General features: G+C 44.7%; 1 long non-coding RNA gene across 1 annotated transcript in view; it reads left to right on the forward strand.

The window, feature by feature from the left end:
- Positions 1 to 13,398, forward strand: part of LOC308581904 — a 58,542-nt gene extending 45,144 nt beyond the window's left edge. The window contains exons 3-6 of the long non-coding RNA XR_014005366.1: positions 5,817 to 5,912; positions 7,832 to 8,383; positions 10,714 to 10,821; positions 13,188 to 13,398. This is a non-coding gene — a long non-coding RNA (uncharacterized lncRNA). The remainder of the gene's footprint in view (positions 1 to 5,816; positions 5,913 to 7,831; positions 8,384 to 10,713; positions 10,822 to 13,187) is intronic.
- Positions 13,399 to 13,930: the final 532 nt, after the last annotated feature.

Below are 13,930 nucleotides of genomic sequence, written 5' to 3' on the forward strand. Positions count from 1 at the left end.
CCTCCCAGGGATACAGTTCCAAGAGTGGCTTAACCACCCATCCCTCTTCACCTTCAACTCTGGGAATTGTGCTCAGTAACATTTTACTGAGGAACCTTTTCTGTTTTAACGCCAGCTGTTTAAAACCAGCCCTGGTATTTTGGCACGTCTGTGATGTTAGCAGCTCTGCGGGTCTGCAATGGAAGGGAGTGCGCAGCTGTGGGGCAGCCACAGAAAATGCCTGGGGAATGTGCTTGGACTTAGTGCACGCATCTACTAGTTAGGGCTGCATTCTTGGGTCGGGAACAAGTTTCATGGGCCGTGCCTGAAAGCTGATAGAGGACCAGTGCAAATATGCTATCACATTCATTCATCTCAGAGCCATTAATTTGTTCCCTAAAGCTGTAGCTCGGCAAGTCTTGGCAACACGGGAAGAGAGCGCTGAGCAATAAATCGGCACACCAAGGGAAATCAAGGGAAGGAGGCTGAGCAACACCTACCTCTTCTCCAGTAGTACGTAAGCACATGAGAGGAGCCCTGCTGGATCAGGCCAATGGCTTATCTAGTCCAGCATCCTAGCCAATCAGATGCTTTTGGGAAATCCGTGCAGGCATGCTGACAATTTGCCAAAGCCCCTATAGGGAATCAATTACAACCGCTTCATTTCTTATACTTGTGGCCACAATACTTCATCCACTCTATTAAGATAAGACTGGCCAAGCAAAATGTCTACTGTGGTTAGACCACTGTGTATGTAAACCACATTAAAGGGAACGTGTTACTGAGGGATATCATGGCAGAAGAGTTGTCCGCTGAAGATGGACGGGCGCAAGGAGCAAAGCCGGCCACAGAACCTGAATTATGGCATGCCATGTCGCTGAGTGTGCCAAAGCTATGAGATTTCTTCAAGAGCCCGGACTAGAAGTCTTGCCAGGGCACGGGAACACACCCTGAATGTTGTCATGGGTATGCTTCTGGACAAATAAGGTGCTCTGGTATCTAAGCAAGCCGTGAGTTGCTTTGCATGAAATTATCCACACCTGCATTTCCTGTGGGCCCTAACAGATAGCGTACAGACATTAGATATGAATAAAATTGCTTGAGAGAGAAAAGCCTTTATGGAAACAGATTGTCTTCTCCAAATGTCAAATAATATTTGCTCAGTAGCAACAGACGGCACAAGAGCATACGAAAGATTGTGAAATTATATGGTGATAGTTGTAAGAGGGGGGGAAATGCATTTCCACGAGCTTCCTAAGGATTCCTTAATGCAGGGGTGACCAACCTGTGGCTCTCCAAGGTGTTGGTGGGCTACAGAGCCCCTCATCTCTGAACACAGGCTATGCTGACTGGGCTGATGGAAGTTGTGGTACAAAATACCCTGATGGACACCTGTTCCCCATCACTGCTGTAGGAGCTGGCCTGTCTTTAGAAAAATCTTACTTGGCTTTCTTAGCTGCTCCAAAAAAATGAGGAGGAGCTGAGATTGGGTAAGGAAGTGTTTTCCCGACCAAAGAGCTTGAAGAACCTGCTTTCTGTCTGAATTCCCACCTAGAGGCTTTCTTTGGTATGTTTGTAGTTTATGGCTAACTTCAAAATCATATATTAACAATGGACTGTTTGAGTTTCAGGTTATGACTTAAGTCCAATATTTGCTTTGTTTCCATGTCTTTTCTGTTTCTTATAATATTAATCTGTTTGAACTGTGGAAATGTTCTGTAACATTGTTTCTTGGCATTAGCTAAGTAGCATCTTTGCTGACTTCCTTTTTAATCCGAGCCTTTGTTCTTTCCTCTCATTGTAATAGTTTATTAGTTTCTGTTTCGCAACTATCAACAGTCACCTCTCTAATTCACCCTCCCAAATGTCCCTACCCCACAGTGGTGCTTGGGCAGTGTGATACTAGATCAATAAAGGCTTGTGCAATTTGTTGTTGTTGTTGTTTAGTTGTTTAGTCGTGTCCGACTCCTTGTGACTCCATGGACCAGAGCACGCCAGGCACTCCTGTCTTCCACTGCCTCCCACACTTTGGTCAAACTCATGCTGGTAGCTTCGAGAACACTGTCCAACCATCTCGTTCTCTGTCGTCCCCTTCTCCTTGTGCCCTCCATCTTTCCCAGCATCAGGGTCTTTTCCAGGGAGTCTTCTTTTCTCATGAGGTGGCCAAAGTATTGGAGCCTCAGCTTCACGATCTGTCCTTCCAGTGAGCACTCAGGGCTGATTTCCTTAAGAATGGATAGGTTTGATCTTCTTGCAGTCCATGGGACTCTCAAGAGTCTCCTCCAGCACCTTAATTCAAAAGCGTCCATTCTTCGGCGATCAGCCTTCTTTATGGTCCAGCTCTCACTTCCATACATCACTACTGGGAAAACCATAGCTTTAACTATACGGACCTTTGTTGGCAAGGTGATTGTGCAATTTTAGTTAGGTACATTGGGGGGGTCTATCCACTCAAGCGATGTATTGAATACGATGTCACATATTCTACGATGTGATGTGTAGGCTGTGTCGTCTCCTTAAGCAGTGATCATGAATGCATCGCCCCCAAGATTAGCACAAGAATGCTGATATCTATTTTACCGAGAACCAGATGGCGGAAAGAGCTGGATACCAACAGACACAAGACATTGTTTTGTTTTTTGCCAAATGAGCCCTGGTAAGGTACTGCATCTCTTTTTCAGATCATTAACTGTTGCTTATATCTATGCCTATGTCTCCCTCTAGAGGCTTTTTGCTGTTGTAGTCGCTTAGTTGTATCCGACTCTTCGTGACCCCATGGACCAGAGCACGCCAGGCACTCCTGTCTTCCACTCCCTCCCGCACTTTGGTCAAACTCATGCTGGTAGCTTCGAGAACACTGTCCAACCATCTCGTCCTCTGTCATCCCCTTCTCCTTGTGCTAGTCTCTTGTAAATAGACTTCCCATGTTTACTAGCTATCTCAAGGTTGTTACTATTTTGCTGGAGGGATTAAAATGCATACTGGGAAATGTAGGTTTGCACAATTAATGTGGATTGAAGCGGTCTGGTGCCCTTGCTCAACAAATCAAGTTTTTTAAAAAAATGGGTGAGGATGACGGGCAGTATAAAAAATTAATAAATCATCATCATCAATTGACAGAAAGTGCATACAAATAAATCAGGATGAATGCTCAGTAAACAAGTCATCTGAAAGCAAATCTTTCCATATACTGTGCTGCTTTCTCACCACTTCAGTTTGCATGTAGCTTTGGGAAGAATGTTTGTGCCTCTGATATCCGTAATAGATCCATACGTGTGTGGCAGTGATTAATTAAAATCGCAAAATGACACATAACGCATGCATACCCAGAGGCAGTGGTTCACACGCTGCAGCCCGCAGTGAATAAGCTAGCCAGTAAATTGGTTGTGGCTCATTCTGTTGTTTTACAGTAACATGCATCACATGAAGATGCAGGATGCATGCCTCTTGTAAATTATTGTTCCACAGAGTTCTGCAGGCATCACAGATGGGAAGGGAAGTGGCTCATGCCCTTGTACATTTAGTGTGGTGGCCACAAGGCTGAGCAACCACCCAGGATGTCCCTGGGCTGTAGCTCAGTGGTCAAGCGCCACATGCCTGGCATGCAGAAGGCACCACATTCCACCCCTGGTGGCATCTCCAATTACATGGTGAGATAGGTAATAGGAAGCTCCTCTACTGGACACACTGAACGGCTGCTGCCAGCCAGAGTAGACAGTACTGTGTGAGGTGGGCAGATAGTCTGATCTGGTGTAAGACACATTTTCCAGCCCTCCCATTGTCAATATTTTGTTGAAAAAACTCATTTTGAATCTATCTATCTATCTATCTATCTATCTATCTATCTATCATCTATCTATCTATCTATCTATCTATCTATCTATCTCTATCTATCTATCTATCTATCTATCTATCTATCTATCTATCTATCATCTATCTATCCATCTATCTATCATCTATCATCTATCTATCTATCTATCTATCTATCTATCTATCTATCTATCATCTATCATCATCATCTATCTATGCTACATCATATATCAGTGTAAAGGTAAAGGGACCCCTGACCGTTCGGGGTTGTGGCGCTCATCTCGCTTTATCAGTGCAGCATCAGCATAAATGGAAAAAACTGGAAGAAAATCAAAACGTAATACATAATTCCATAATCTTATATAACAGCCAAAGCTTCTTGTCTTATGTTTTCAGAAGAGATCTAAGAAAGTAGTGCTAGTTTCAACATAAGGACTTTTTTATTTTCAGAATTTATACCCCACCTTTCAACTAAAGAAATTTCAAAGATGGTAAAACAATCAAATTATTATGGTACAATAACCAGTGGGAAAGCAGAGCTGAAACAGTGCAAGGTGGTAAGACTGTTCACAAAACAGTCAGTTTAGCAGCCCATAAAATAACACAGACTAAAACTATGTTTATTAATTTGGTTGTTTTAGCAAAATTTATGTTCTGCGTCAAACTTCTAAGCGTTTTACAATAAAATTAAAATAAAACATTGAAGTTATCTATGGCAGTCTGCTAACAACAGGGATTTAAAAGTATTTGACAGATAATTAAAATGCATTTTAATTTCAACTATGCTTGCCTAAACAAAAATGGTTTAAGCAGGTGCCAAGAAGAGTACAGCACAGCCTGCCTGATGTCACTAGGCAGGGAGTTCCAATGTATGTAGTTGCTGCCACACCAAACGGCTGACATCTTACAAGTACTGAACACGTGTTCGTGCCATGTGCCATGTGTCCTCTTGTCCCAGGACATGTCCTCTATTTCAGGGGTAAAATTTCTCTCGGGGTAGATTTTTTAAATTTGCCAAAATGTCTCTGGCTATACTTTCTGGATGAGACATAGATGTAACTGGTAGTTGAAGACTTGCTTTCCTCTTCTCTTCTCCTCACCCCCCCCCCAGCAATATATCACAGCTTCTATAGTCTACATATAGTAAAAAAGGCAAAGGACCCCTGACAGTTAAGTTCAGTTGCGAACGACTCTGGGGTTGCAGCACTCATCTCGCTTTACTGGCTGAGGGAGCCGACGTTTGTCCGCAGACAGTTTTTCCGGGTCATGTGAACCAGCATGACTAAGCCGCTTCTGGCGAACCAGAGCAGCGCACGGAAATGCCGTTTACCTTCCTGTCAGAGTGGTACCTATTTATCTACTTGCATTTTGACATGCTTTCAAACTGCTGGATTGGCAGGAGTTGGGACCGAGCAATGGAGTTCACCTCATCGCGGGGATTCGACCTGCCAATCTTCTGATCGGCAAGCCCAAGAGGCTCAGCGCCACCCACGTCCCTACTACACATAGTAGGGGTATTTAAAATGAGAGTGGTCATAGCGTCCTCGTTTTTGCTCTCCAAAATATGGCAACCCTTTCAGGCACCGATAACAGTGCCAGATGGCCAGTTAGCACAGTTTCCACTTTTGTCAGCAACCATGCTGCAGCATCCTGTCCTAATTGCAGTTTCTAGATCAAGTACAAGGGAACAGAGTCATGCACAGTAAAGCAAGTGGAGCCAGAGCCAATAGCTGGCATAGCCAATAGATTCTAGTTCTGCTTCCATCCTGCTCCCAGTGTGGTGTAGTGGTTAAGAGCAGTGGACTCATAATCTGGGGAACCGGGTTTGCTTCCCCGCTCCTCCACATGCAGCTGCTGGGTGACCTTGGGCCAGTCACACTTCTCTGAAGTCTCTCAGCCCCACTCACCTCACAGAGTGTTTGTTGTGGGGGAGGAAGGGAAAGGAGAATGTTAGCCGCTTTGAGACTCCTTCGGGTAGTGATAAAGCGGGATATCAAATCCAAACTCTTCTTCTTCTTCTTCCCAAGGGGTGACGGTGAAACTGAGGAGGAGAAAGCTGGCAGCCAAGGACACCCACTGGGCTGGTTACAAGGAAGGAGGCAGACAAGTGGTGGTTGGCTGAGGTTGGTGGATCAGTGCCCCATTTGCCCAAAAGGACTAGCCATGGCTGGCTGTAGTCCTAACCATCTGAAGGATTTGGCGTGTTTATTACATTTATATACCACCTCCCCCCCCCTCCCAGGAGCTCAAAGTGGTTCTCCTCCTCCACATTTCAACCTCACAACAACCGTGTGAGGTAGGTTAGGCTGAGAGATGGCTCACTCTGTGCAGGCCTCTCTCAGTTCTGCTGCCTGTCATAGAACTATAGAGTTGGAAGGGATGGCGAGGATTATCTGGTCTACCCCCTGCAATGTCGGGATCTTTCGCCCAACATGAGGTTCGAACCCACGACCCTGAGATTAAGAGCCTCATGCTCTACCAGCTGAGCTATCCCTCATGCTCAGTCCCATAGTGGCTGGCCCAAGGTCACCCAGTGAGCTTCATGGTTAAGTGGGGATTAGAACCCTACTCTCCCAGGTCATAGTCCAACACTCTAACCACTACACTATACTGGCTCACTAAAATAGATGTTGCACAGTCTACTCCTACTGTCCTTCTGATGCCCTTGGTTTCAGCTTCCACAGCCCCAGTGGCCTCGGAGGGAGTGGTGCTTCATGGAGCACGTCTCTCCCTTAAAATGCAGGCTTCCCCATTATTATGGGAAAGTTTGAGAACTTCTGCCTAGTATGATGTGAATCAGCAAAGCAATGGCAGACCGACCTATCTCTCCCCAAATGTCAGTTTGACATATGCCGTAGCACTTGCTCCTTTGCACAGCCCAGCAGATAAAATGATAAAAAACACCCCGGAGAATCATCCTGCCAAGCAGAACGCAACCATTACCTCCATGGATAAAATATCCTCTCAGCACCAAGTAAGAATAATGGCCATATTGGGTCAGAATTTGAACCATTGATCTTTTAGGCATGGATTCTCCAGATAATGAGCAACAAGCTTTATCTTGCCAAAACCAGCGCTTTATATAATGAATTGTTGCATCGCTTCATCAGACTAGAACACATGTCATATTTTGCTGTCGAAAGATTTCCTAGGGCAACATGTATCAGATGAAACAACAAAGAGTTTTGAAGTATCTTAAAGGACTTAACAGATTTATTGTGGCATAGTTAGACTTCAAGGTACCAGGGGCCTGCTGTTGTTATCACTGCAATCTTTGGAACGTGTTGGATGATATCTATGATTGGTTGCATTGTTGTCTTCTTAAGAACTGTTGGAATTCAATGGGAAAAAGTCATGAACAATGCAAACTGTGCTTTCATTAATCTCTTCCTTTGGTTTTCTGATTCTTGCGAAAACAGTACAATAGGCAGGCGATACATTTGACTGGTTTGTTTATCCAGCTCTGCCAGCAACAAATATGCATTTCTTTTTATAGATAAGACTGAGCTAAGTACCTTGGGTGAAATTCAACTTAGGCCAAGCCAGAGAAGAAGTGGAAGATCTATGAATCGCCTATTATTTTGATTTCCTGAAACCCAGTTATGGTGGCTCTGAATTTTGGCAGAGCTCTTGGGTGAGGGAGATGGGTTTAACCCCAAACCTCTAAATACATTTCCCCAGAAACTGCAATAAAGCATAGGAACAGGCCTCCTTGGGGGCCTAGGATCTCTCCTTAAGAGCTTTGGGTTGTATTCAGCTATGTCATGTGCATTAACTTTAATAGGTTTAGTGTGAGTAGGACTAGCATTGAATGCCACTCCTTAAGATGATGATGATGATGATGATGATAATAATAATAATAATAATAATAATAATAATAATAATAATAATAATAATAATAATTGTACCCCACCTATCTGACTGGGTTGCCCCAGCCACTCTGGGCGACTTCCAGCAAAATATAAAAATACAATAAAACATGGAACATTAAAAACTTCCCTACTTCTCTCCCCTATCCCTTTTGTGTTTTGATATTTTGAAGGTTTGCTGTAAACCAAAGCTGCAATCCTAGCCCCACTTGCTATGGTGCTCTGCCTGGACCTGTCATGGGTCCAGGAGTCAGCTTCACCTGTTGAACAGCATCCTGAAGGAGGAGAAGGTGGAGTGACTCCACAGGAGAAAGCACTGATGAGAACCAGCTGGCTGTGGCCTTCTTAAACAGAGCTTTCAGCAGCAGTCAGATGCTGGAAACAATGCCTGTAGTTTCTGGCCCAAGCTTGCTGCTACCTGCTCTCCATCAGGATTCCCTGACCTCTGGAGTGTTTGACTTTGTATGTGGATTCTGCTCTCAGGTGAGAGCTCCTTCCAGACTCCTAGCCCCTGCTTGCTCAGCAATGGGACTCAGACAGGGCTACAACAGGACCAAACATTGTTGTGCAAAAGTGCATGGATCCTTTGCAAACCAATCCTCTGCTGTCCCAAGTATTAAACTGCAGGGACCAGACTAGTAACTAGTTAAGCTGGAGAAAGGACGATGCTTACCAGTAGGTGGTGCTCTTCACTTGGAGACAACATACAGCCAGGTCTGACTTGGGTAGGTCTTTACAGTTTACTGAAATATCAAACCAAGGACCAAAGTGCCGCAGGAGTATTAAAAATTCTATGTGCCTCTAAAAATAAGGGTTCATCACTTTTGTGTTTGCCAGTTTCCTGCTTGTGTGCTTCTATTTGCAGTGTTGCGTGTGTAAAAATGAGTGTATAAGAAAATACATAGATGTTCATGAGACAAGGACCTGGAGAATATTGCTGATCCATCATTTCTGAATCTTTAACAGAAAATTCTGCTGTCGGTTCCAAAAAGTGCTGCAATTGTATTTAATATCTTTAAAAGAGTGTGAATGTGGGTGGTTCAGGTATTCATGCGGGTAAATGGTGATAAGATGCAAAAATTTAAATACATGGAAAATAACCTGTGACTCTCCACCTGTGATTTTTCCCCCTGGTGGTACTCAACGGTATGCAGTACCTAGGGTTGCCATACACCTGGAATTTCCAGGACCTATCTGGAATATTGCAGCCGCAAGCAGTGTCCAGGTGAAAATCTGCTAAATGTCCTCTTTGCTGGTTTTCCTCAGAAATATCTCAACAACTTTGGCCAAAACTAAAAGCTCAACAACTTTGCCAACAACTTTTCTGTCTGGATTTTCACTTTTTGAAATATGCCACTTAAAAAACCCACATTTATATATGACAATCCACAGATCTGCATTCAAAGTTCAGCCAGTGGAGGGAGGGATAGCAATAACTTTGAACTGAGATCATCTCGTTTTCCCCTCCCAAAATCCTGTGCCAAGCGGTAGGGAAACCAGATTTTGGCGTTGACTTAGTAAACAGCAGGACAGGGAGGGAGCAATGCCAATTAAACTCACCCATGGGACTTTGGCTCCCCTTTAGGTTTCACAATTCTGAACAGTGGCGAACTCAGCAGAGGCAGACCCCCCAGCCCCAAACTTCACACTAAGTGTCCCTTTCTTCCATCATTACTTTCCTTCCCAATATAATGGTCAATTCTGCCCAACCACATCTATTTGAAGTAGGAATAGAAGGAGGAAGTATGTTTAGGTAAAGTTTTTGCAGTTAATATAATCTATTCACATTTCCTTTTCCCCTGATTGCTGAATGCAGTCTCTTTCTCCTGCCAACTCAGTGGCACCCATTGAGTCGTTTTCTATTAACTTTTATCAAGTGTTTGGCTACGTCTAATATTAAGGAAAGGCTGTAGCTCAGTAGCAGAGCATGTGATCTGAATGCAAAAGGTCCCGATCCTCAGCATCTCCAGATAAGGCTGAAACCTTGGAGAGCTGTTGCTGGTCAGTGTAGGCAATATTGACTTAGATGGACTGGGTATGAATTAGTATAGATGTCATCCAATTATCCTCTGATCTTATGCTGGTTTGTCACATGGCCAGGGCTAATTGAATATGCAAGAGCAACCACTCCCTCTTTGGCTAAATTTGACCTTCAAGTGATGAGACACACTATCAGGTTGAATTCCTGTTTTTCTTAGGGCTGTTTTCAGTCTATTACTTGCCTGTGGTTTGCACTGTCACTCCTGGAGCACCTAATATTCTACAGTGGCTGTTCACCACAGATCATTAACTGCTGCATGTAGCTATTATTACCATCTCTCATACATGGGAAAATGTCGCGGCAGTTAATTCCTCTCTTGATGGGGGGTGGTTGCAATTTATACAAACCGTTGTTCTGAGGAAAACACTCAGAGGAAATGCCCGGGATGAGCTGTTGCTTAGCATTCATTATTTACCTCATAATGCATGGGTAGGCAAACTAAGGCCCGGAGGCCGGATCTGGCCCAATAGCCTTCTAAATCCAGCCTGCAGACAGTCCGGGAATCAGTGTGTTTTTACACGAGTAGAATGTGTCCTTTTATTTAAAATGCATATCTGGGTTATTTGTGGAGCATAGGAATTCGTTCATTTTCTCCCCTCCAAATTATAGTCTGGCCCCCCACAAGGTCTGAGGGACAGTGGACCGGCCCCCTGCTGAAAGTTTGCTGACCCCTGTATTATGTGACCTGGACCAAAGCAGCTGCAAAGAGTTATCATCATTATAATCGGGTGGTGCCCAATGACACCATTATCAGCTTGTTGAGTAGGACTGAAACCAGAGTTGGATTGCCGGAAGGTACCGTATGTTTGTGTGGTAGGTTTGTGGGGTGTATATAATATCAGGGCTTTTTTTCACCCAGAACTCGCTGTAACTCAGTTCCAGCACCTCTCAAGTGGGTGCCATTGCCATTTTAAGAGAACAAGGGAGGTCCTCATGGTGAGTTCCAGCATCTCTTTTTCTAGAAAAATAGCACTGTATAATAAATGAATCAATTAAAAATTTTTGTGCCCTCAGATGATCATAAGAACACAAGAACACATCAAATCAAAGTCCAGGATACATGTGCCACAGTGACCAACCAGTGACCTTCAAGAAGCCCACATGCTGCAGAACCTGAGGTTAGTAGTATGCTTCCTCACATCCTAGTGCCACATCATAGACCTATGACTCGCACCTAATTTAGAGGTAATATTTTTAAGGATTGTTATGTTATGTTATGTTTTGTTTGCGGGTGTAGGAATTATTTATGTTGTCTGTATACAGCAAGAGGACATATTGGGTGAATTGGTAAGATTCTGTTCTGACTTTTCAGAAAATAACTACGTAATTTTAAAAAAGTGAATAGATGCTCAGTTACTTCAATTCTTGGGGCACGTGCCTCTTTGCATGTCTGAAACCTCCTTGCCTATGTTCTGAGGGAAAGCGCTAGTGAAGTCCTAGTTCTGTTCTGCCAGAGGAAAGGCAGGTGTCAATCAAGTAGAGCTGGCTAAGAAATCGGCACATTTTAGCAAAACGCACAGGAGCACAGTGTGTAACTTTAGTCTAGGTAGGAGAGTACCCTTGTAAGATACCCAGGAACATTATTAGAAACTGCTATATAATCTAGGCACCAAATGGCTCCTTAAACCGGGGTTACAGTTGCCAAAAGGGAATGCCTAGTTGCCATTTTGGGGCCAGAAAGCTCAAAAGTTGTATATTTCAATATGACTTCTTGGTTCCTGAAATTCATTCTGATTGTGCAGATAAAAGATAACGGATAGAGTTCTACAGAATGTGTTGATAGTGTGTGAAAACAGTCAAGATTGAAGGTCCCCCAGGGATGCACTTCCAGATGGTGGAGATTTCAGGCACCATTGTGGCACCCAGGCACCTTCACTTGGTTGCAGGTGGCCTGTAGTCAGGTGCAAAATGAGTACCTCTTACCTGCTGGTTTGTACTGCTTCTACTCCTATCACCATCATGGGTAAACCAGCTTTAACACAATACGACTGATTGTGGGTCTTAATGGGAACCTAGTATGCCACTTGCCCTGTCTGTTCCCAGTTCTCCTGTGCTGTGTGTAGAACCCAGAAGTGCTGCCTGCTCCTAGGGATTCTGGGTAATTCTTTCTTTTGCCGGAGGGAGAGCTTAAGTGAGCAAATGGTTGCATGTCTCTAACAGAGTAATCCTTCCTGCTGCACCGCGCTGAGAGAGCTCATATTCTCTTTCTCGGGGGGCATCACATGGCCTGGTTTTATCTTCACCGTGCCACCCAGAGACCTTGAGGTCAGTGGTAGAACACATGCATTACCAGGGTCAGTCCCTGACATCTCTGGATACAGAGGTACTGTTTAAAAGGAACTGCCTCTTATAGTTGCCTCATTTCTGCATGAGGATGAATTAACACAGAAAATATATCAGGTTGGACTTCTGTAATTAGATTCTCAATGGATTGAGACTGTTTAAACATGCAGTCTCTCTGGACTGCAGCAGAAGACTGGCTTCCTCTCAGCTAGTATGTTGAAATATGTGTGTTCTGTCACTAGGGGGTGCCAAAATGCTATTTGCCTGCTAACTGCATTTGTTGTCCCATCAGATGAGTAAGCATGAAAACCAGTGCTTTTTTTCTGGGGGCTGCAGGGGTATGCATACCCCTAAACATTTTGTGAATCTAAGTTTGGCCTCATTGAGGGGCAGTATTTCAATATGAGTAGGAAAATGAGAGTACTCCTAAACTTTTCATACTGTTGAATTAAGTATAGGGCAGGATTTGACAAATTGTTGCCTATAGCAGAAGCCCACACAAGGACTCCTGCTAGAGCAATGAGACTTCCCACCCCACTCATCCTCCTGCAATGCCCACTGACTAAGCAGAGGGAGGTCAGGACGTGTTTGTGTGTCTGTGAGAGTGTTACAGAATAGATGCTTTCCTTGCCTGGGCTGCACAAGCGAAGGGTCGAGAAGAACTGGGACAATCCTGAGCAGATACTCAGTACAGTGGTACCTCAGGTTACATACGCTTCAGGTTACAGACTCTGCTAACCCAGAAATAGTACCTCAGGTTAAGAAATTTGCTTCAGGATGAGAACAGAAATCGTGCTCCGGCGGTGCGGTGGCAGCAGAAGGCCCCATTAGCTAAAGTGGTGCTTCAGGTTAAGAACAGTTTCAGATTAAGAACAGACCTCCGGAACGAATTAAGTACTTAACCCGAGGTACCACTGTACTGGACTTGGTGCTGTGGTCTGAGACGGTGGTTGCCCTTCCATGTGCACACTTGGCAGTGCTGGTTCCTAAGGGATGACGTTGAACTCCTTCCAGAGTCAGTTCCGTTTGTGGCTGAAGTAGATATGGTCTCTGCTCTGCTTCTCCTCACCAACCCCATTCACTGCCTTCTCAGGTGCAGAAGTAGCCAAAGATGAGGAGTAAGGAGCAGCGGCTGTATTACCACGGCAAGGACAGTGTTCCCCCACTCCACCCCTTCATCCTGCGGCTTCCTCCTTCTTGGGCAGTTCCAGTGTGCCCCCCATGAAGCTCAGAGCCCCAGGCTCTGTGGAGCTCTGTCAGGATGGAAATGAAGCAAGGCTGGCTGGGCCTATAGGAAGAGGTGTGATACAACTCCCAGATACAAGGCACCAGCTGAGCCTAGACAGAGGCAGGCAGTGTGTTGGCAAAGCAGCACCCTCTCCTGACTGCATGTGTAATTAAGGTTTAAAATCCTCATTAAACGGGGGCCACTAGGGGGCGCATTGGAAGATGGCTGACAGTAACATCTCTCCGACCCACACGAGGTAATTTGGAGGCTATGATGGGGGTAATTAGCCTCCTTAACCCCCCCAGGATTGTGTGGGGGACGGCCCTTGCCTGCTGTGCCCTATACCACCCCCGAATTTGTGGGGGTGGGGGCACTAGGCACAAAGCCCTCCTGTGGGATTTCGACACTCCCACATTCCATGATTCGCGCCACTAGATGCAGAACTTCAAAGGAAACAATTTGGATGAAAGGAATGCACATATTTCAAGAAAGAAGGGGGAGTAAAGACTGCTAACAGAAGAGATCTCTGACAAAACAAGATAAGAATAAAACATGAGAAGATACGCCAAGACAAGGTACGGCAAATGACTGATGGCGGAGGGGGAAAAACTCTCCCTTCTTTCCCTATGTGATTAAACAAGAATCCCCTCCCCTCATGAGTCAGAAATGTCATTTTAAGGACTTAAGCTGTGGATTTAAAGCTGTGTGGAGATAAACTTT

This window comes from Podarcis bocagei (assembly GCF_964188305.1).
Source record: "Podarcis bocagei genome assembly, chromosome: 2".
In the NCBI taxonomy this organism is placed as follows: domain Eukaryota; kingdom Metazoa; phylum Chordata; class Lepidosauria; order Squamata; family Lacertidae; genus Podarcis; species Podarcis bocagei.